Here is a 24,595-nt window from a genome sequence, read left to right as displayed (position 1 = left end):
CTCCCCACCCTGTCACCGCCCCTCCTTGTTCAGGGCCCCTTACCGCCCCTCCCCCACCCTCAAGTCCCATTTCATTGCTCTGCGCCTCCTGTTTCCGATGGTCTCAAGCCGGGTGGCACTGCCCGCTCTGCCTTGCCTATGAGGCCCCTACGGCTGCCCCAACTTAGGGCTCATCGCCTGTCTGCAGCCCAAAACTCTCAGCCAGACAAGTGTTTCCTGTACCACGCGCAGAAAGCCAAGTGGCCAACGACTGAAGACACTTTATTTTCACAAAACCAGCATATAGAGTAGGGGGAAGTGTCCAGGGAAGTGCAAACAGAGACCTGGACTTACCTGGAACCACCTCCAGGTCACTGCTGTTGGGCCAGGCTGGAGAGAGTGCGCTGGGCAACTCCTCACGCTGAGCACGAAGGAGGGGCAACCTGCACCAGGGCTGGAGTCCCCACCCCAATTCACACTGGGAGCCCGCCCGGTGAACATGCACCAACACCCCACCACCGGCGGTATGTGGCTCTCTGCAATGACACCCAGGAAGGAAGGAGGCAGGGAGGGCGGGAGATATTTTTAGAGATCATTCATACAGAGCTAGACCTGTGGAGCTCCTGGGCATAAAAACCTTCCTGTGATCCCCATTTCTTTGATTATAGGAAACAGGCTTCTTTCAGCCTCCTTGACCTCCTGTAAGTTCCAACCAGTAGGTTCAAGCAGTTGTTAATTAGGGAAGGGAGGGGATGAGAGAGTAGAGAATGAGAGTCTAGAGAAACAATAGTGTAGCCTGGGGCAAGTTCCTGGTTTCCCCTCAAGGGAACTTTATCTTCTAGCTGTTTTGCAGATACTAAACATCCCACCAGGTGAGAGAAGTTAATGGTTGCTGCCCACAAGGCATGGAGATACCAGACCAGCTGGAACCAGAAAGTTGATAATGCTGATTCCCACTACCTCACCACCAACCCGTCAGAAAAATGTCCAGGAGCTGATCATGCCCTCTTTGAACCATTAACATAAAACTTCTCACTACCTCTCCATGTTGGGACACACAAGTTTGAGGGCACTAGCCCGTTGTGACCCCCTTTGCCTGGCAAAGCAACCAAACTATTCTTTTCTGCTTCCCCCAAAAACTTTGTTTCCAAGATTTAATTCAGGGTCACATACTGAAGCCAAATTCAGCTTCAATCATTAAAGGGCAGTCAGTTCAGCTGCACAGTCATGTCCACCTCTTTGTGACACCATGGACTGCAGTACCCCAGGCTTCCCTGTCCATCACCAACTCCCAGAGCTTACTCAAACTCATGCCCATTGAGTCGGTGATGCCATCCAACCATCTCATCCTCTGTCAGATTCATTCTAAAGAGTCATGTGGTCTCCATGAGATTTCACTTATAATTTTCCCTGAAAATAGAATATTGAAATTTAGTAATTGGACAGATGGAATAGTGATTCCCTCAGTTCTTAGAATGTTTATCACAATGCTACCATGCTAATATACACTGTTTCCTCTTCCAGTGGAAGCAGGCTACTGTAAATCCACAGGTACGTGGGATGCATAAGGAATAGTTGGACTTCCACACACTTTGTGTTATGAGTGCAGTTTTGTTTCTAGACTGTATAAATAGAGAATCTCAGCTGCATCGTTCGAACTAAATGCTAAAGACTTTTTCTAACCCACTTCCTCAATTCAGGCAAGTCACCCTAAATCAAGTGTCACACTTCCTTTCATCTTTTTTTTTTTAATCAGTTTTCACACATACCAAAATTCCCAGAAATTCACTAGGATTTATGCTAAGGTGCTATTTTCCAGGTGTTTACATTTTTAAACAACTGAGATTGGTCTCAACTGAAAAAAGAAAAGAAAGAAAGAAATGCATACAGGAAATGGCAAACAAAATGTTCAAAGAAATGAGTGTCTTATACAAGTATCCACATATACACACATGTATTAGGTGGGAAATTTTCATATTTATTGAATACAGAATTTTTATCTTCTTTATACTATAGTGTCATTTAAATTATTCTTTAAGCCTAATATCATAAGAGACATTCCAGTTCCCAAAGCTTTGACATCTGTGCTCTTTGCAAACCTTCGCCCAATGTTTTTATTAACTCAATTTAATGGAACCTTTTCTATGGTGACCTTAAGAATTTAATAACTCCTCAATGCAAGGACAATACCACCTGCAGGCTCCACTGGGATTAAACCGTGGTAGTTCAATATGTCTGCTGGAACACTTTGAAGACAGAAAGGAGTGGGGGAAGCAGCCACACAAATCAGTCGCTTCCCTCTAACCAACAAGTACTGCTACTATTCATGATAGTCAGTCCCAGACACATGTAGAAAATGTCTCCGGTTGCTAAGGCAATACCCAGCTCACTTGCAGCTCTTAACTAATATTAATCTAACTTTGATCATGTCAGATAGGCTAGGATCTTCAATTCCAAAGTGTCTCTCTTCCTGACAGACACTGTGCATATCTTATAGATACGATCAATATGTTATTAGTCAACAACCTGACTCATGCCCATGAATTAATCCCTTTCTGTCAACCTGGCAGTTTCTAGTCTTTTGTAACCTCATCCTCTCAGTATGGATGGGACCCAGCTTAATCCAATTACGATAAAATTAAACTTTTTTTCTTGTGGTAATCTCTATCTATGTTAATTCAAATCTCTGAGGACAGCTGCTCCAAGCGAATAATTTTATGCTTGACCTTTTATGTGCAACATTAAAGTAGCTTTTAGATGTATGCACAGGACATCAATAAACTGTCTCTATTTTCACTCTCCCTTAACACCCTACTAGTGCTGGAAAAAGATTCAACTGAACACTGAGGATTGCTAAATGACAGTGATAAATTTATTTGGGTTAAAAAAAGGACTCTGTCACTTTAGCTTTGTGTTTAGTATATACAGGACCTTTGTCTTTTTCAAAAGTAAATTAATAATAAGTGGTGATAGTACTATGGGCAGTATTGTGGTTTGAAGAGCAAAAATGTAATATGCAAAACCAATCGGTTATATTTCTGGTCCTTATGTGACACTATCTGCTAAGAAATAAAGCACTGATTGGAAAGATTAGCTTTTTCTAAATTGAGGCATTAACATTAGGCATTCTATCATTTAACCAATGCAAAGATTATTAGGATAGTGTCGCAAGCTTTATTCTTAAGAACCTAGAAAGCTCAGCTTTGAACCTCAGTGACTATCATGTTTTAAAGACTGCAGATCTAGTAATCCCCAGGCCAACATTTAAAAGGAGTTTGTCTCCTGGGCAAAATTGTTTCCATTTAATATCCCTTCCTTCCTCTTCTAGTGCTCCCTACTCTCAACCTTTAGCTGACTTTGGTCTCCATCTAACCTCTTTTAAGGCATTTAGGGAAATCTTGCTTTCCTCTCTAAATAAAACCTGTTCTGAGGGAAAGATAAATGACAAATCATTTCCACTTCTGTGTGAGTTTAAAAAAATACATTGCCTCCTCCAGCTCTGTGAGAATAAGAGTCTTTGACCCTGCTACTGAGAAGTGAAATATTGATAAGGAAGCAATGAAAATAGTTTTACTTCAACAAACTCTGGATATTAGTTTTTGTTCACAAGTGATTATTGCATAGAAAGCAAAGATTCTAAAAATTGAAAATGGTCAGTGAAGACTAATGAAATAGTAATTCATTTTGCAGTTTCTATCACCTGAAAAATCCATGTATATATACACACATACACATCAGTTCAGTTCAGTCACTCAGTCGTGTCCAACACTTTGCAACCGATATATATATATATATATATATATATATATATATATATATATATATATATGAAACCTATATGTTTAGTTGAAAGTGTTTTGATTGTTTTGATAAGATAGCAAATATCTATATGCTTTGGCTATCTACATTTTTATAAATGACATTTTCTATTGTTTATTCTGCTTGAAATTCTTTGGGATGCTCAAATATTAAACATTTTCTCATCAGTTCTGGATTATTCTGTCATTTCCCCTGTAAACAGAGACTCCCCCCATGCTCTAGCTTTTTTCTTCAAAACTTCCATGTGTTGAGAATTTACAATTTTCCAAGTCCCTTAGTTTATTTTTCACTTTTTTCTCTCCTTTTTGCCTCTAGACACTCTACATGTTCTTCTACTGTGTGCAGAGGATCTCTATAAGAAATTGCATCCTGTGCTGGGACTCAGAGGCCCCAGGTTCAGCCTTCGTGGGGGCCAGATGGTAGAGCTATACTCAGGGAAGCAGGTCCACGCCACCTGCTGCCCTCCCAGCTACTCCATACGTGGACACTTTTTCATGGCATTTTATTTCTCTTTTTTTTTTTTTTAATCTTTAAAACAGCTACTTTGTTTCTTCAAACAGAGTAAGCATACTTACTTCATGTCTTATGTCCAATCAACTGCAATATCTTCATTTTGTGTGTACTTGCTGCCTACTATTTCTGCTGGCTAACGCTCATGGTTTTTTGCTTCCCTGTGTGTTTTGTGATTTCAGAGCTCATGGGATTGTGAGATTTACATTTTGATTGCTGTAGGCAAGAATGAATCTTTAATAAAAAAATTACTTCTGTTCCTCCAGAAATAAATCTGTGTTTCACCAGGTTTCAACCACAAATTCAAATGAGAGTCATAAAATTATGAATCCCCAGCAGACTTTCCCCCATCCTCCATGGGCCAGTTAAGACACATTTTTTGTTCCTCCGTTAGGTATGTCCGGTGTACTTCTACTTCATATTTAAGAAAAGAATGTAGCATGTAGGTTCCAGCTAAATGTAAATTGTTTCCTATTAGATTCCCCACAAGTCTGCTGAGCCCAAGACTTAACCTCCTGTCCCTTAATTCCCATAGTCCTCAAAAATCACAACTCCTTTAGGTATAGAATTGATCTGAGCTAACCTGTAGCAAACTCAAATTTATTTCCAGGAATGCCTGGAGCCTTGGTTTGTCTCTTGGTCAAAACTTGACTAATTTGTACTGAATAATGATTAGTGTAGTCTTGTGCTAAGATTTGAGACAAACCAGAAAGCATGTTGCACCAACTTATCAGGAGTGTTTATAGAAAAATGAACAGATTGATGGTTTGCACTTCATTTCTGTTCTCTTGCATTCCACTATTAAGCATAGTAATACAGGGGAGTTTTTGCTACACTAACAGAGGAATATAAAAAAGCCTTCTCCTTCAATGAGATAAAGATGCCCCTAAGACCTAGGGGGCGACAGAGGATGAGGTGGTTGGATGGCATCACCAACCTAATGGACATGAATTTGAGCAAACTCCAGGAGTTGACAATGGACAGGGAGGCCTGGCATGCTGCAGTTATGGGGCCGCAAACAGTCAGACATGACTGAGTGACTGAACTGAACTGAAGACCTAGGTACAGTTTCTCTCCATATCATGTAGTGATTAACAATCTGATGACAAACTGTGAATTGTGTAACTAAGAAGGGACTCTGGGAGCTATATTTATAAGTCTTGGACCTGCCTGATGTCTGATGTTTGCCTATGCTTTTCTTTCTCCTGCCGGACCGTATATTTTACCATAGTGAGTATATACCCCATGGAGTATTATGAGTCCTTTCAATCACCTGACCCTGTGTAATTACTGCTCAACGATTTGGCAGTACCCTCAGGGCAAAACCTTCAGAACATTCTCACCTCCTGCTCAAGTCCCAGGATTCCTGCTCTCTTTGTTTTTATCGTCCTAGAATTTCATATTTTCTTGCCAGATCAGCTTTCCATTTTTAAATATTTTAAAAATATTTTATTGAGCAGTTTTAGTTGCTTTCAGTGAGAAGGTCATTTAGGATGTCTGATATGTCATACCTACAGAAATGTAAGTCAGTGAAAATTAATATAGAGAGAAACTGTAACTAAAGGAGACACCACCTAGATTTCCTCATCAGAGTATAAAGAATTGCTTTTACTGAATAAATTGCAAAATACTCATTTCGCATACCACTATTACCATCACTACTATATACACATGCACACATGCACACACACACACACAACTACTTAGCATTATGTATGTGTGTATGTAATTTATGTATAGAATAAATTAATAATTTTAAATGTTGGGGAACTTACAATGTTTCCAAAATATTTTTCAACTTCATTGATGTAGTGGAATAATTCATTATTAGTATGCTTTACTTTAACCTAAATATTATCCCATAGAAAATGACAACTTACCATGAAAGATACTGAACCTTGTGCATAATTTTCATCCTAATGCAAATGAATGAATATATCATCTTTTTATTGATTACAGTTTGTAATGAGAAAGGAAGGGGGGAAATGACAGATTCACTGGTAAGCTGGAAGAAGTCTTATGGGAACAGAGATGTATGCTAGTTCAGAAAAGGAGAAATAAGAAGAATCTAGGAAACGAAAGGCAAAGTTGATCACATGTGCTTAGTTCTGGGTCAGTATCCCCTGAGAACCCATGAAGAAGTGTTGTAATTTCACCTAAAATGCTTCAGTTGGCTAGGTTGTATCTATTTGGCAAAGTAAAGGAAAGAGGTACCTCATTGCTTTATGTGTCTACCCACTTGGCTTCCTTTTAATTGGCACCTGCCCCCTGTCTGAATGGGGGGTGGCAGAGCCTCAGTGAGTGTTCCACCGCTGAGCAGCTATGTTGAGTCAGCCTCCTTCAAAAAGATTCTAAGCTTCATTTTTGAGCTTCGGAGATTTTAGTTGGTTTCATTTGTAGAAAATCTACAAATAAACCTTTCACCTGAAAAAAGATGAAAGACATTTCACATAGAGAAATCATCCAGGGACCCAAACAAGGAGACAGCTGGAGATAGACTATTTAAAAATCTGTTCTGCTGGTTCTGATAACTTAAAAGAAGGATAAAAATGTCTGTATAGAGCTGAGAGGGGGAAAAGAGGCACACAGTTTAGTGGCTTCTTTCCATTGGCTTTTTGTCCTTCTAGTTAGCTGAAGAGGTTATTTTCTTCTGTAAGAAACACACCGCTACCGCTGTGATTTTTTTTTTTTTAAGTAAATAATAATGTTTCAAGAGCAATAGTTAATCCTTAATTGAATGTCTGGTAAAATACTAGATCTGTCAAAATATTTTTTAGGGTTCAGATGAAACTAGACAACATTTTAATTTAAAATAGAAAGCAATTAACACCCTTGTTTCCAGTTAAAGTTTAATGCTGAAATGGGAATGAAGGTTATCTATCAGTGGATATTTACAGTGACAGTTACTTTCCACTATTCTTATAACCTCAGTAAACAAGTGTCAACAGTTATAACAATAATAGCTATCCTACCCTCATTTTTGAGAGGTGGGTAGTAGAAGGCTTAGGAACATAAGAAGATTAAAATTTTATGTTCAGATTTGTTTCTATTCCCCCATAACAGCTTATAACTATAAAGTACACACTCTCTGGAGCCAAAGTATTCACATTATCTGCCTACTAGCTCTGCAATGACAACCAAAGTATTTAAACTTTATAACCCTCATATTCTGTATCTGTGAAATGGAGAATTCACAGAGTTCTTGTACTAATACATAGTTGAATAAATGAATTTGTGTAAAATAACTACAGTGATTAACCAAAGTTAATCCTAAATATTAGTACTGTTAGCAATAATTGTGACTAAAAATTGGAAAGCTCTTTATTAACTTTTTATCAATTGATAAAGAAGATCAGGAAGAACATAAAAAATTTTGTTTTATAAACATATACCTTTAGATAAAAGAAAATTTCATTTTCTGACCATGGGAAGTTAAGGACAACCTCTGAAACTCCTGGGGAAAATAGGCAAATTTCCTATTTTGTTTCCACAGGTAGTAAAAACATGTATTTCATTACTTACCCAGATTGAGAAGCTGAGGAAAAATAATACTGTAACTCTAACTTTGGAAAGTGGTAGAACATGGTGACTATATTGTAAGAATTCAAATGCATAACAATAAAAATTCATAGGGTTATCACTACTTGTTTCTATTTTTAGGCTTATTTTTTAAACCACAAAGATCTAGAAAGCATTTTTTTCTTATTTTAAAAGGTATCATAAATTATAGTTGTGCAGTGTCTGTTCTATACTAAATGCCCATTAAGTGACAAAGTTGTCATTGTTTTTATTATCATCCTTGTCATTATTACTATTATTAGTACAAGTTGTATTTGAAAAACCAGATCTTATTTATTTTTTGAAATAACATTTAAATAAGAAATCAAAATAAGAAGAAGTAAAACACACGGTAACGGCCCCCCACAGAATACTGACATTAAGCAACATTTTGTGCGGCCTTTTATTCCATAAATGAATAAGAATAGACATAAAGCTCTTTTTCTAAAATAAGTATTGGGTACTTTTGTTTTACCTTATTGTTAGTTAGTTTAAACAAACCTTGTAGAATGTTCCCAGAAATTCTGTTTTTAAATGTCATCCTCAAACGTAAGAATAAATCTATTTGTCAGTAAAGATTGCTCCCTCTCCTGTATGTGTATATTACCATACTTACTGTGAATACTCTGAAATCCATAGGCATATTGCTAGAAAATGTTACAATACACAAGATAGTCCATTCTTTCTTCATTAAACACAAAATTGAATACTTAAATTTAAAGAGAGAAGAAACTACAAATGATGTGTGAGCATATATACATAAGTCTCTCCCTCCATCTTCCCAGCCCCAAAAAATAATTTGAAACTATATCAAGGGACTTCCCTGGTGGTCCAGGGGCAAGACTTTGTGCTCCCAATGCAGGGGCCTGGGTTCAATCCCTGGTCAGGGAACTAGATCTCACATGCCACAACTAAGACCAAAGCAGCCAAATAAATTTAAAAAAAAATTTTTTCTTTTTAAGAAATCACATCAAGCAGTGAGGAGCCAATTTTTTTTCCTCTTACTGAATGTGTTTTTCTTTTTTTCATTTATTTTTATTAGTTGGAGGCTAATTACTTTACAATATTGTAGTGGTTTTTGTCACACATCGACTTGAATCAGCCATGGAGTTACATGTATTCCCCATCCCGATCCCCCCTCCCACCTCTCTCTCCACCCGATGCCTCTGGGTCTTCCCAGCCCACCAGGCCCGAGCACTTGAATTCCACAATATGTCTTAGCGTTACTCACTCTCTTTATTATATAACACTTGTTCAGATGACTTTAAAATGCGAACTTTAAAATTTTTAGAAACATACTTCCTCAACATATATCAAGATGTATTTTAATGTCGTTTCTAACCTACTAATATTTAAGAATAATTTTATCATATATACTCATAAATTGTTAACTTATCCAACTTGAAAATCTTACTATTAATTTGTCCATGTTTTCAACAATTCCATTCCTTTCCAAGTATGTACACTTGTTTCTACTCGTGCTGTAATGATAGGATTATATAAACTAAAGGTTAGTTAGCAGTTGGATACTCGACAAAGATGGCAGAGGAGCCCCTTACAAGTGCTATGCTCCATTCCCCTGGTGTCAAGAAGCCACTGTGAACTCTAAGAGTAACAATTGTACAATCCTCCAGGTCATAAAATAATCTATATCTTCCATTTTACATGTAATGTGTCAAACCCTCACTTTGCAGCATTTTTAGCTGTCGTGGTAAATTTAACAGGAGAATGAATAAAAATCTGTACACTGAAAACTCTAGGACATTATGAGAGAAATGAAGAAGGCACAAACAGATGGAAAGATATCCATGTTATGGATTGGAAGAATTAATATTTTTAAAATGACCATACTACCCAAAGCAATCTATAGATCCAAGATCATATCTTCCAAAATTCTAATGTTTTTTTTTTTTTTTTTTCACAGTAAAAGGGAAAAAATCCTAAAATTTGTATGGAACCAAAAAAGACCTCAGTCATCTAAAGCATTTTGGGAAAAAGGAATTAAGCTAGCAGTATCACACTTCTTGATTTCAAAGTATATTACAAAGTTATAGTATTCAAAACAATATGATATTGGCATAAAAAAAGACATATAGACAAACAGAACAGAATCAAGAGCCCAGAAATAAATCTATGCATATACAGTTAACTGTTATTTGACAAAGAAGCCAAAAATACTCAGTGGAGTAAAGACAGTCTCTTCAATAAATGATGCCAGTAAAATTGGATATTCACACATAAAAAAAAAATTAACTAGACTCCTATCTCATACCACTCATAAAAATTAACTACAAATGGATTAAAGGCTGAAATGTAAGACCTAAAATCATAAAACTCCTGTTAAAAATTGAGGGGAAGATTCATGACATTGGTCTTGGTGAAGAGTTCTTAGAAGTGATGCCAAGTATACGAGAAACAAAAGCAAAGACAAAAAAACGGGACTGCATCAAACCAAAAAGCTTCTGCACAGAAAAAAATCAATAAGATGAAAAGGTGATATATGAAATGGGAAAAATATTTCAAACCATCTATCAGATAATATCAAAAATATATGAGTAACTCATACACTTCAATAACAAAGACTAAATAATCTGATTTTAAAATGGGCACAGAACCTGAATAAACATTGTTCCAAAAAAGACACACAAGCGGCCAAAATGCATGAATATATGCTCAACATCACAAGTCACAGCAGGGAAATACAAATCAAAATCATAATGAGAACTACTGCACACTTGTTAGGATGGCTATTATCAAAGAGAAGAGGCAATAAATGCAGTCAATGATATGGTGGAAAGGGAACTTGTGCCTTGTTGGTGGGAATGTAAATTGATTCAGCTTCCATGGAAAACAGCATAGATGTTCCTCAAAAATTAAAAAATAGAGCTACAGTGGGATCCAGCAATACTACTTTTGGGAATACATCTGAAGGAAATGAAATTACTATCTTGAAAAGATATATGTATACCCATGTTCACTGTAGCGTTATTCACAATAGACAAGACGTGGAAACAACCTAAGCATCTGTTGATAGACAAATGGATAAAAAAATGTTTGTGCATAATATATGTAATATAATATTATGTAGCCATAAAAGAGGAAAATCCTGCCATTTGCGATGTGGATGAAATTTAAAGGTGTTAAAATAAAAATGAAGTAAGTCAGAGAAAAACAAGTACTGCATAGTCTCACTTATATGTGAAATTTTTTTTTAAATACAGAAACATAATAGATTGGTGGTTGCCTGGGGCAGGGCATAGGTAAGGGACATGGGAAGTTATTGGTCAAATGGTATAAACTTTCAGCTATAAGATGAATAAATTCCAGGGATCTAATGCACAACATGATGGCTACAGTTTACAACGTCGTGTTGTATGCATAAAATTTGTTAAGAGAATAAATCTCAGATATTCTCACTATACATTAAAGGTAACTGTATGAGGTTACCTTTGATGTGACTGATGTGTTAACTAATCTTATTGTGATAATCACTTCAAAATATATAACTGTATCAAATCATCCACACTGTACACTGTAAACTCATACAATGTTATTTTTTAAGTTTATTTCAATAAACATGGAAAAAAAAGAAGTCAGTCTTCACAAAGAGAAATATATTAACTATGATTGAGGTCCTATAAACTAAAGCCCTAGCATAAAAACTGATGATTAAAAATGCAATCACTGTCCAAATCCTCATCTGGAAGTATTTATCAAGGGTAACTAACATTAAATCAGTCAGGTTTTAAATTACTAAATATAGATTGAAGGTATAATCACATTTTTATGAATTAGACAAATGAGAAATTAGCTTTAGAGTAGATGAAGTTCAGTGGGCACTCAGATATCTAGAGTTCTCCCAAGTACAAAGATACCATGCCTATATAAGATTAATTTTGGATCCCCTGGAAATCCAATATCCTAATTGCTATGTTCATGTCACTCAAGGCTTCACTGATGTTAACCTGGTGGGAGATACTATGAGAAATTTAAAATAAGCAGAACTTGAAATAGAAGGAATTAGCACAACCATTTCTTCTGTTTCAAGTTCTGCTCGTTTTTAATCTAAAATAGAAGGAATTTGCACAACCACGGGCTCCCTGCTGGCTCAGATGGTAAAGAATCTGCCTGCAAAGTGGGAGACCTGGGTTCAATCCCTGGGTCGGAAAGTCCCTTGGAGGAGGGCATGGCAACCCACTCCAGAATTCTTGCCTGGAGAATCCTCATGGACAGAGGGGCTCGGCGGGCTACAGTCCATGGGGTTGCAAGCAGTAGGACACGACTGAGCGACTAAGGACAGTACAACCATAGGTGACTGAGATTCATGAACAGTATTACATGAGTTAGAAAGACAGAATATCAATATCAGGCCTGTAATGGTAAAAATCAGTATAAACTGTCAGGTTCTGACTTTTTAATGTTGAGCTAAGTTCACAATAGTAAAATGCAGGAGTTGTAGCAGATGAATATCAGAAGGGGTCAGCAAAGAGCTATCTGGGCCGGAGAGAGCATTCCATTTGAAAAGTGGAGGAGGGAATTAATTTAAGGTGGATTAAGTTACATGGAAAGTGCTATTCCAAACCAGTATCAAATCGCACCCAAGGTGACCTCTAACTTTCTGCATGTTATTTCCTCCTGGTTTCCTCCCTGTCTCTCTGAACATTTCTCCTCAGTTTTCTTCTCTGGGTCTTTTTTTTTTTTTTTTTTTTTTTTTTTTCTGTTCTTATTGTTTAGTTGCTAAATCAAGTCCAACTCTTTTGTGACCCAAGGACTGTAGCCTGCCAGGCTCCTCTGTCCTTGGGATTTCTTAGGCAAAAATATTGGAGTGGGTTGCTTTTCCTCCCCCAGGGGATTTTCCCAACCCAGGTATCAAATTCATGTCTCCTGCATTGGCATGTGACTTCTTTACCACTGAGCCCCCTGGGAAGATCAATGTAGGGATTACATCTGGTTAAATCTCACTGACGGGATTTCCAAGAGTGTGATTACAGAGATGGTTCACTGGGATCAGTCAGCTCCCTCCTTAGCTGAATCATCAGATTCCCACCATGCTTCTCTCACTCTGAGGATGTTCAGGAGAAGACACATCATTCATATGCTCACATAAAGCATGTCCTCCCCTTCCCACCCCTCCAGACAATAAAAACTGCAAATTAGTCGTGATTTTGTGGCCTTTTCACTGGAAACCGTAAGTCTGAGTTGGCTTATTCAATGTGAGGGTCACAATGAGAGAACATGGATCTTTTTTTTTTCTGTGTGCACCCCTTAAATATTGGTTCTCCAGAGTTCTGGCCTTGGTCTGCCTTATTCCTACTTTTCATCTTTTCCATCTCTTTATTTCAATCTATATCCTTTCATCAACTCCCACAGTGATAATTATGAACAGTATGCCAACAGACCCTCTGTTAGCATATAAGGCAGCCTTAGTGCCAATGTGCCTTTTCCTGACAGATGGATTCAAATAACTATCCCTGTATCTTCAACACAAAAAGGCTTCTTTTCCTCCAGACTTCTACATCCCATTCTTTAGGGTTAAGAATGTCTTGATCAAACTAATGCCTGTTTTTATTATTTTTTCATATACTCTCAGTCAAGCCACATGTTGCAAACCATAAAAATCAGTCTTATATATCAAGAATTCACAAACCTCCATCACTAACCATTCTTTCAACACCTAGACTCCAATACTATCTTTCAATCAGACATTTCCAAGGAAAATACAGTTTCTTCTCTTTGCTATTTCCAGCTCACAGTTTCTAGTCCTTATCTTGAATTTTCAGTGTTTGAAAATGCTCACCTTTTTTCCCTCAAAATGTTCTATGTCAGCTTTAGAGAAGTAATCTGTCTAACTCGTTTTCTTTACTGTTTTTCAGCTATGGGGTCTGTGTGTGTATGTGTGTTGTGTGGTTTCAATATTGATTTGATGATAAATAAACATAGGTTTTCAGGAGGGAGTCAACTCTCAGTCTTGCTACTTTTCTCTCTGCATTCTTTACACAGATGCTGTCAAATCCATGGCTTTAAGAGCTTTCTCTGTTTGAAGACTCACCAGATTTGTACTTATATCCACAAATGTGTTATCTTCCCTTAGAGATCACTTGGGCACCTAAAAATAAGCATAAGCAAAACAAAAGTGTATATCTTTTCACCTAACCATGATACTTTTTGGGCTGTACCCATAACTAATAGCAACAGAATCAAGTACCCATTACACAAGCCTGAATATTGAAACTCATTCTTAGTTCTTTCCTCTACCTTAACATCTGTCATCTCTCACAAAAAAGTCAGTACCTTTCACTAATTTATCTTCCAAAATACAGATACCTTCTCCCAATCTTCTCTATTGCTGTTAGAATCATTGTATCTTTCTTAGATTGATATAATAAAACTTCTAATAATCAGTTCTAGTCTATTTTTGTCTAGTCCACCTCAATCTTCTACAGTGTAAGTGTGGTCAGTTCACTACTCTATGCAATTCCTTTTAGCTGTTCTACAAAATCTGTGCAGAAATGTGTAATATTCTTAAAGTCTGTTATTTACTCTCTAACTATTGCTCTAGCTAGAACTCTATGTTCTCTGTCTTCCATGTGCTCTCTCTAGCAGTAGTAATAAAATAATTTTAATAAAAATAAAACCATAATAGCAGCAACTATTTACCAGGTATTTTCTACGTGCCAAATATTGCAGTTTCCTAAATACAGGAAACTATCATGTCTCCTGTCTTTGTGCTAGATACACTTTCTTTCTAGAATGACTTTGCCTTCTGTTTATTCACCAATGCTTGTCCTTCAAACCAGGCACCAACTCTCCCTAAATTAGGTGCCTTTTGTCTGTGCCCTCAAAGTATACAATCTATAATGTTTTAAAATCACAAAGATATACTACCAAAACCATGATATGGAATTCAAAATAGTTTCAAATGTTTTTTAAAATGTTTTTGCTTTTGAACATACCAAATGGACACTGTAGCTCATGTATGAGGTCTGGAGAGAAAGTGTGGGTCTGGGTGGAAGGGCAGGGAGAGATTGGGCTAGGCTGTACTGAGCAAGGGGAGGCTCAGAGGAAGTCACAGTCAGGGTCAAAGTACGGATACCCTGACCACTTCTCCTGGAAGAAGAAGGCTCAAGAGAGAGAACTCGGTGGTTCTGTGGGCCAGCAAAGCAGTCTTGGAATGAGAAACACCTGGGTCAGGGGCCCTTTGTCTCAAACTGGGAGTCTGGCTCACATTGCCTATCAAACCAACCCCAATTTGATGCCTCAGTTAGGGTCACAGTGCTGCGGTGTCTCCTCGAGGGGATCCAGCCAGGTGTGGGGGTTCCAGCTCTGTCACAAGTGCTATGCAGGAGCAGGACCTCCCAAAGGTCAGAAGCAAGGAACTTTGAATGCCTGGGCAGGAAGTCGAATGCTTGCCAGAAGTCCAAAACCCAGGGCAGCAACATGGGCTTCTGGAGTGGTCCCTAGGTTAAAGATTTAATGAGAAACCATCTGTTTACCAAAAATGCAGCCAAAGCATTTTATACACAACATTATATCATTTTTGGAGTAGGAAATGGCAACCCACTCCAGGATTCTTGCCTGGAAAATTCCATTGACAGAGGAGCCTGGTGGGCTACAGTTCATGGGGTCCCAAGAATTGGAGATGACTGCGTACCTTTCATTTTATATCATTTACATTTGGCACATAAACGTAAAGGCTTCTAAATTAACTGAGACTTAAATATCTAGATAATTAATGAGAAATTGAGGTTTTTGACTTTAGAGACTTGGTCTTAATTATATTCATGGTTGTTTTAGCAATGCAGAAAGAAATTCTACACGTAACATTTTTAGTTCAGGTCAGTTGCTCAGTCATGTCTGACTCTTTGCAACCCCATGGACTGCAGCACACCAGGCCCCCCTGTCCATAACCAACACCCAGAGTCTACTCAAACTCATGTCCATCGAGTCAGTGATGCCATCCAAGCATCTCATCTTCTGTCATCTCCTCCTCCTCCTGCCTTCAATCTTTCCCAGCATTACGGTCTTTTCCAATGACTCATTTCTTAGCATCGGGTGGCCAAAGTATTGGAGTTACAGCTTCAGCATCAGTCCTTCCAATGAATATTGGGGACTGATTTCCTTTAGGATTGACTGGTTGTATCTCCTTGCAGTCCAAGGGACTCTCAAGAGTCTTCTCCAACACCACAGTTCAAAAGCATCATTTCTTCGGTGTTCAGCTTTCTTTATAGTCCAACTCTCACATCCATACATGACTACTGGAAAAATCGTAGCTTTGACTAGATGAACTTATGTTGGCAAAGCAATGTCTCTGCTTTTTAATATGCTACCTAAGTTGGTCATAGTTTTCTTCCAAGGAGCAAGTGTCTTTTAATTTCATGGCTACAGTCACCATCTGCAGTGATATTGGAGCCCGAAAAAATAAAGTTTCTCACTGTTTCCATTGTTTCCCTAACTATTTACCATGAAGCAATGTGACCAGATGCCATGATCATAGTTTTCTGAATGTTAAGTTTGCAGCCAACTATTTCACTCTCCTCTTTCACTTTCATCAAGAGGCTCTTTAAGTTCTTCTTCGCTTTCTGCCATAAGGGTGATGTCATCTGCATATCTGAGGTTATTGATGCTTCTCCCAGCAATCTTGATTCCAGCTTGTGCTTCCTCCCGCCCGGCATTTAGCATGATGTACTCTGCATATAAGTTAAATAAGCAGGGTGGCAGTATACAGCCTTGATGTACTCTTTTTCCTGTTTGGAACCAGTCTGTTGTTACATGTCCAGTTCTAACTGCTGCTTCCTGACCTGCATCCAGGTTTCTCAAGAGGCAGGTCAGGTGGTCTGGTATTCCCATCTCTTGAAGAATTTTCCACAGTCAAAGGCTTTGGTGTAGTCATTAAAGCAGAAGTAGATGTTTTTCCAGAACTCTCTTGCTTTTTTGATGATCCAATGGATGTTGGCAATTTGATTTCTGGTTCCTCTGCCTTTTCTAAATCCAGCCTGAACATCTGGAAGTTCACTGTTCACATTCTGTTCAAGCCTGGCTAGGAGAATTTTGAGCATTACTTTACTAGCGCATAAGATTAGTGCAATTGTGCTGTTGTTTGAACATTCTTTTGCACTTAACATTTTGATAAAATTAAATATGTATTCACTCTACTATCTTTGGGGATGTTATTGACATCTTGGAACCAGGTATTATTGGAATCAAGATGTCAGTATTGAGGCTATAGTTGTCCTGACAACATTTGTTCACTAATTATTTTTAAAATGAAATATAAATCCTAGCTTTTCTGTAGTCAGCTCCATTTTAAATGTCAAATTATATTTAGAACAATATGCCTAACTCTCAAGCATGTGATTCAGATATCATTCTAGAATCAACACCATAAGCAGATTTTCTCAACTTCATATAGAGAAATGATATGACACCTCAAGATCTTGTCTTGAAATTTTTCTAACATTGAAGTGAAGTGTTAGTTGCTCAGTTGAGTCTGACCCTGCAATCCCATGAACTGTAGCTTGCCAGGCTCCTCTGTCCATGGGGTTTCCCAGGCAACAATTCTGGAGTGGGTAGCCATTCCCTTCTCCAGGAGATCTTCCTGACCAGGGGATGAACACAGGCCTCCTCCATTAGAGGCAGATGCTTTGCCGTCTGAGCCACCAGGGAAGCCTTCTAACATTGAAACATGCAACAATCAAAGCAAAAGACAGAACTTATTAATCACTTTCATTTTGAGCGGGACGGTCTGAATACAGAAGTCTCGCTAACTTTTCTCCATATGCTTTAAACCTTTAATATTGTGTAACCCGATTTCAAGCAGGTTCAAGCCACTCTGGAATATGGTTTCAACAGCTGATTTTCTTTTGTGGAAAAGTAATCTAAGTGTCTGAGTATAGTAGGACAAAATATATCAACATTCATCCAAAGGAACTAAATAGAAACCCACTCTCTATTCCATCAATAGTATGTAATTTCCAGTTTATATGCCTTTTCCTTTGTTTATTTCTGGCATATATTTATTTGTCTGATTTCTCTCCCATGCTTCAGTTCAACTTCCAGGTATTATCCTTAACCTCCAGTCATACTGTGTTGTGTCAAATTTATAAGAGATCTTTTACTTATAATCCAGAAATTAAAGGAATTCACTTTCAAATCACACAAAGACATCAACTTTGTTAACAAAATTCATTAGGAATGTATCTGCTTTTATTTTTAAAAGATAATATTGAAACATTTAAAAATCACATTAGAAATGAATAGATTATATCCATTTATTTTATTAGCCAGAACTAATTAATAACTTGCCCTCGGGAAAGCTGAGACTGACGCTTCCCAAGGATTGTTTGTTTTGTTTGTTCTAGTGCTCCATCGGTCACAGAGCAAAACTGAATTGTGTGACCTGTTGAATCAGTTACACATTATCAATCTACACAATTCTATAAAAGAAAGTTGTAATGTCTTCCGAGGAGTTTTAGGAGTTTAAAGAACACGAAATAAGTCACTAATACAGCATGTCATTCCTATCTTGGTCAAGAGCTGGTAAACTCTTCGGTAGCACAAAGCTACGACAGATTAGCTGCAAGTTAACAATATTGTACACAGTCCTCTTTCCTTGGACAGTGGAGGTTGAATTGCACTCCAGGTTTTTCTGTGTGTAAGTGCCAGAGTACTCAGCGGGGTAAAGGAAAGGCTCCTCTTTGATAGGAACATTTTTTCTTACTGACAGATGAAAGGCATTATAAAGGTTTCATCAAATAATTTGTGATCATGCATACACAATGGTACAAGGGGAAATTTTCTCTACAGTGATATGAGTGTCCTGGTCACTTATTTTCTAATATATTAGAGACTATATAGGAGGATCTAATATGGCATAGACAGAAAATTTCACGGAATCAACCATTTCCTCTGTTTCAATATCATGCTCCCTGAGTCCAGTGACTTACTAATTGGATTCTTAAGCCACTAAATGTTGAAGCAGATGTCATCCAATTTGAAATTATGGAAAGAAGCATATCTAATAAAATTAATCTTGATAATCAAATACACTTCTGGATTACAGATCAACCTGATTATGCCTAGGTGAGCTGTTAAACTTGAGTCCAGGACCTACCTCCTGCTGTCTCCTCTAGAATCTGTCTGAGCAGCTGACAACCTGCTTCTACAGAACAGAATTCTAACAACACTGCATATGAGCAGAAATAATACTGTCTTAACTCACAATTCATTTCAGTATGTAAGCTGATAGTCTAAATCATACTTTAATTCTTTCTTGTGAAAAAGTAAAAATATGAAATTAACTTGGAATTATATGTATTTGCAAATTTCTAATAAATGTATTTTTTAAAAAACACAGAAAACAAATTTAGAAGACTAATGCACAAGTCCTGTAAACAAAGTAAACTAGAAAGGATATGGCAAGGTAGGTGCATTAAGTCATTCATGTGTTTTAGAGCATAGTTTTATATACATGAAAAAAGCATTTATTTTCCTTCCAGTGTTCTTTAGTCTAAAATGTGTTAGGACCATATATCGTTTTATAGCTGGAATGATTTCTCTATGCAGTAATATATATTTCTGCATTTGAATTCAAATAAAGTATTTTGTGACAGCTACAAGATGAAATAATATAATAAAAATTAATCATGGTAATGATAGAAAAAAATATATTGCTGGCAGATGTTCATATGAAATAATTTTTGGTGCTAGTATCTTGAAGAATATTAAGCAAAATGCAATGTTACAATACAATTTTCCAGTAGGTACTGAATTTGACAAAATAAAGAATTTTATATAGCTTCTTTTCTGTATCTTGTATATTTTTCATTTGGAATTTTTATAAGATCATACATCTGCTTAACCAAGTAAAATCTTTGCCACATACCCCTTAATTTTATAGTCGTAGCCCTCCTCACTCTGACTTTTCCTGTCCATCAGGGAATAGCCCATGGTTTCCTATGAGCCACTAAAATGGGACTTTTGTTAGCAGGATACAATTGCTTCAGAAATAAAATCAGTTTATGGGGTAAGAAGCATGTAAAAATCTGTTTGTATCTCAGTGTGGAGAGAGATTGTAATGAATAAAAACATCAGTAAAGGAGGGAATTCTTCATGCATTACCAAAGGTCCTACTTTTCCTGTTTTCCTACAAGTCAAATTACTGGAACTTATGAGTTAGAATATTAATTGCTTTAAGAAAACTGAAAACTCTTCCTACTCTTTCAAAGCTACATTTATTCAGGTCATATAATTGACTTCATGATAAAGTTATATCCTGGTAATGTAGATGCTGGAAAGTATGCGATCTTGATTGATATTTGTGTTCTAAATTCTTTCAGAAAAATGTGTCCCCTAAACTTTTCTGCCCTTAGATTGTCTACGATAGTTTTAGTCCCTGTTGATGATCACAGCGGTTTAATGATGGTGATGAGAGATTTATTTTTTAAAGTCCTTTTGACATATGAGGATGCAAAGTGAAAGAGGAAGAATGTTAACTTGTTCCACATGGGACACAAGGCTAAAAGGTTCAAACTGTATTGATATTCATGAAGCAAAACCACCAACTCCTATTTTTGAAATACTGAACATAAGAATATTCCACTTTATATTTCAGAGAGACAATTAGCTAAGTGATTAATTTACTAAAATGCATTCAGACTGTAGAACAATGGCCAGGAGAAGGTTGATTTAAGAAAATACCTATTGATGCTTTAATATAGGCCAACATTGTTGAAAAAATCCAGCTCCTTAGATGGATATGATTTCCAGATGTCTTCTCTTGAAGGGATTTGGAAAACTAGGGAGCTATAAAATAGGCTTTTCTTTCTCTTTGAGGATTAATTTGATAAGAATTTTTAAAACTGTAGATGTTGATAGTTTAATGCTCAGATATATATATATATATATATATATATTTAAATTTTTGTTTACTTTAGTCCCACTACCACTCCAATGTCTAAGCTCTCTTCTCCCTCATATTTCAGATCTCGCAGAAACTACATCTATCAAACCAAAGTCTTTCTGAAACGCATCTCCTGCCTTAATTCCAGTTATTTAGGATTCCTGGGCTTCATTTGTTCATCATATGATTGCCTTCTCTTCCTGAGTGTAAACTCATCGATCCTTCTTGCTTCTTTATTCCCTGACCAGCCATCTGTATAGTGACACACTTTATCTGTGCTCCTATAGTAACTGACTATGCATTTAAATCTTATTTTGTTTATTCATTCTATCCCCAGATTATAAATTCTTTGATAACAAAATGATCATGCATCATTGTACTGGGATCTCCGCAGGAATTAACATAATGCCTGGCATGTAGGATGTTCTCACAAAATAATTAGCTGGTTAATAAAGTGCATCTATCTATCTGCTTACACAAATCTCACCTGTCCTACAAGAAACGTATAACTACCATTGCCAAAAAAATCCTTCATACATCATTGTCTCCTTTAACTCATTCAACTCCTGAATAGAATAGCATATCAAAACAGAAAGTGATACTATTATAAATACTAACATAACAAAGCTATCCTCAAAGAGACAATAGTAATCTAACTTTTGGCATTTATTGATTGCTTAACAAGTATTATACAGTGTATTAAGTGTGAGAAAATACGTGACCTGTTCAAAGCAATACAGCTTGGGCTGAGGTACATCAGAGAGTGAATACAAGGCCTGTTTAACTGAAAGTCCATTAATAGTTTTTGAATACTTTAATGTATAGACTTTATAAAGCATTTCATATTTGAACAATATAAATATTTCAATAAATATGTTATTATTTTGTTGTCAACTTTATCTTTCATTGTTGTCCAGTTGTTTTATTTATGCAAAACTTTGGTCTTCCCTGGTGCTTCAGACGGTAAAACATCTGCCTACAATGAGGGAGACCGGATTCAATCCCTGGGTCAGGAAGATCTCCTGGAGAAGGAAATAGCAACCCACTCCAGTATTCTTGCCTGAAAACTTCCATGGATGGAGAAGCCTGGTCCATGGGGTCGCAAAGAGTCGGACAGGACTGAGCAATTTCACTTTCACTTTTTTTTCTGTGTGGCCAAGCACATACTTTCTCACATAACTGTATCTAAATTAGAAGTGATACCTTCAGTTCAGTTCAGTCACTCAGTCGTGTCCGACTCTTTGCGACCCCATGAATGGCAGCACGCCAGGCCTCCCTGTCCATCACAAACTCCTGGAGTTTACTCAAACCCATGCCCATAGAGTCAGTGATGCCATCCAGCCATCTCACCCTCTGTCGTTCTTCTCCTCCTGCCCCCAATCCCTCCCAGCATCAAGGTCTTTTCCAATGAGTCAACTCTTCGCATCAGGTGGCCAAAGTTCTGGAGTTTCAGCTTCAGCATCAGTCCTTCTAATGAACACCCAGGACTGATCTCCTTTAGGATGAACTGGTTGGATCTCCTTGCAGTCCAAGGGACTCTCAAGAGTCTTCTCCAACACCACAGTTCAAAGCATCAATTTTTCGGTGCTCAGCTTTCTTCACAGTCCAACTCTCACATCCATACATGACCACTGGAAAAACCATAGCCTTGACCAGGTGGACATTTGTTGGCAAAGTAATGTCTCTGCTTTTTAATATGCCATCTCGGTTGGTCATAACTTTCCTTCCAAGGAGTAACCGTCTTTTAATTTCATGGCTGCAGTCACCATCTGCAGTGATTTTGGAGCCCCCCAAAATAAAGTCTGACATTGTTTCCACTGTTTCCCCATCTATTTCCCATGAGGTGATGGGACCAAATGCCATGATCTTAGTTTTCTGAATGTTGAGCTTTAAGCCAACTTTTTCACTCTCCTCTTTCACTTTCATCAAGAGGCTTTTTCATACTTATCATATACCAATGGAATTGACTGGCCCCAAAACAAAACAAAGCCTTAGACATCAGTACAGGTGAAAAAGATATGGATGCTGTATAGTGTTAAATGCTAAATAATTAATACTTATTATATTAAGATTATGAGCCTCAGTTATCTAAATGCAAGTTTAGACTGAATTTCTAAGTAGATATAAAATAATATATATTCTGTAATGTAAGTCTTTTCAACAGTTTTAAAAGTTGAACTTTGTGTCTAAAAAATATGTCTCTCAACTATTCAAGGTTTAAATTCCATTGTATTTCTTGCCTGAAACATCAAAGCTACATGTTCTAAAAGTTATTTATAGAATCATCCCATTTATAAAATAAAGAAAATAATGTTTCTTCATTGACAGTAAGACTATGGCAAGTGTAAATGTATTCAATTCAATTTAAATCTGTGTTTCCATCATTTTCCCAGTGCCTAGAAGTCTAAGCATTCTCTAATCACACTGAAGAAATTGCAGTCTTTTTTTTTCCCCTTGACATGGCTTTTCAATTATATTAACTCTTTAATCTCTGATTTAATTTTAAAAGTTATGGAAAAATAAATATTTCTAGTGTATGTAAGTTAAAGTTAATGGGTCAAAAATTAAAACTATAAACACAAACACAAAAGTTCACCAAAATTTCTGGATCTATAAGCTCCCTTCCCTTTGGGATTAAATCAAAGATATCAACAATACCAATATATCAGACCATTCACCTAGTGTTCAGTTCAGTTCAGTTTAGTCACTCAGTTGTGTCCAACTCTTTGTGACCCCTTGGACTGCAGCACGCCAGGCCTCCTTGTCCATCACCAACTCCCAGAGTTACTCAAACTCATGTCCATTGAGTCGGTGATGACATCCAACCATCTAATCCTCTGTCATCCCCTTCTCCTCCTGCCTTCAATCTTTCCCAGCATCAGGGTCTTTTCAAATGAGTCAGTTCTTCACATCAGGTAGCCAGAGTACTGGAGTTTCAATTTATCAGTATACCTCTCACCTCATCATAACTGCAAACATTACTGCAGCATTATCACAAGAATAACACAGTCTTCCCTCGGTCACTCACATGGAGAATCTATTCTCTATACTTTAATGGTGCAGAGTAGAGAATGATTATAAAAAGCAGTGTCTATATTTTGGAAGCTTCTTTAAAATGAATTTTCCACTTCTCTAAGTGTTGGTTCCTGCTTGCCTGTATGCTCAGTTGCTTCAGTTGTGTTAAACTCTTCTGCAACTCAATGGACTGTATCCAAACAGGCTCCTCTGTCCATGAGCTCTCCACGCATGAGTGGGTTCCCATGCCCTCCTCTGGGGTATCTTCCTGACCCAGGGATAGAACCAGCATCCCTTATGGGCAGATGGGTTCTTTATCACTAGTGCCACCTAGGGAGCCCAAGTGTTTCACCTTCTTTTAAAAGTTTCAGTATTTGTGGGAAGACATGATTAACACAACAAGAAGGTCAGAACTGTCGATAAATATGGGACCCATTATAGTGCCTCCCTCAGGAAAATGCTGAAGAAAATTGATATCAGCCAGCATGCCACATACACTTGCTCCTTCTGTGGTAAATCCATGATGAAGATACAAGCTGTGGGCATCTACCATTGTGATTCCTTCATGAAAATGGCAGCTGGTGGTGCCTGGACCTACAACACTGTTTCTGCTGTCACAGTATAGTCTGCCATCAAAAGACTGAAGAAATTGAAGGGCCAGTAGAAGTGCCACTATGTGAAACATTTCTAGCATATAATGGGTTAACTTATAATAACAAAAACTTAATATTTGTAACACTTAAAAATTAAAGTAAAAAAGCACTAAAAGCTGGATATTTATAGGAAAAGATAAACTTAACAAGAAATTCAAGCAAC

General features: G+C 37.3%; 1 pseudogene; it reads left to right on the top strand.

Moving 5' to 3' along the window:
- Positions 1–478: 478 nt before the first annotated feature.
- Positions 479–24,443, top strand: LOC136145605 (large ribosomal subunit protein eL43-like; annotated as a pseudogene).
- Positions 24,444–24,595: the final 152 nt, after the last annotated feature.

The sequence above is a fragment of the Muntiacus reevesi genome, chromosome 1 (genome assembly GCF_963930625.1).
Source record: "Muntiacus reevesi chromosome 1, mMunRee1.1, whole genome shotgun sequence".
Lineage (NCBI taxonomy): Eukaryota > Metazoa > Chordata > Mammalia > Artiodactyla > Cervidae > Muntiacus > Muntiacus reevesi.
Note: the sequence above shows the minus strand (reverse complement) of the source record. Positions and strands in the feature narration are given on the sequence as shown.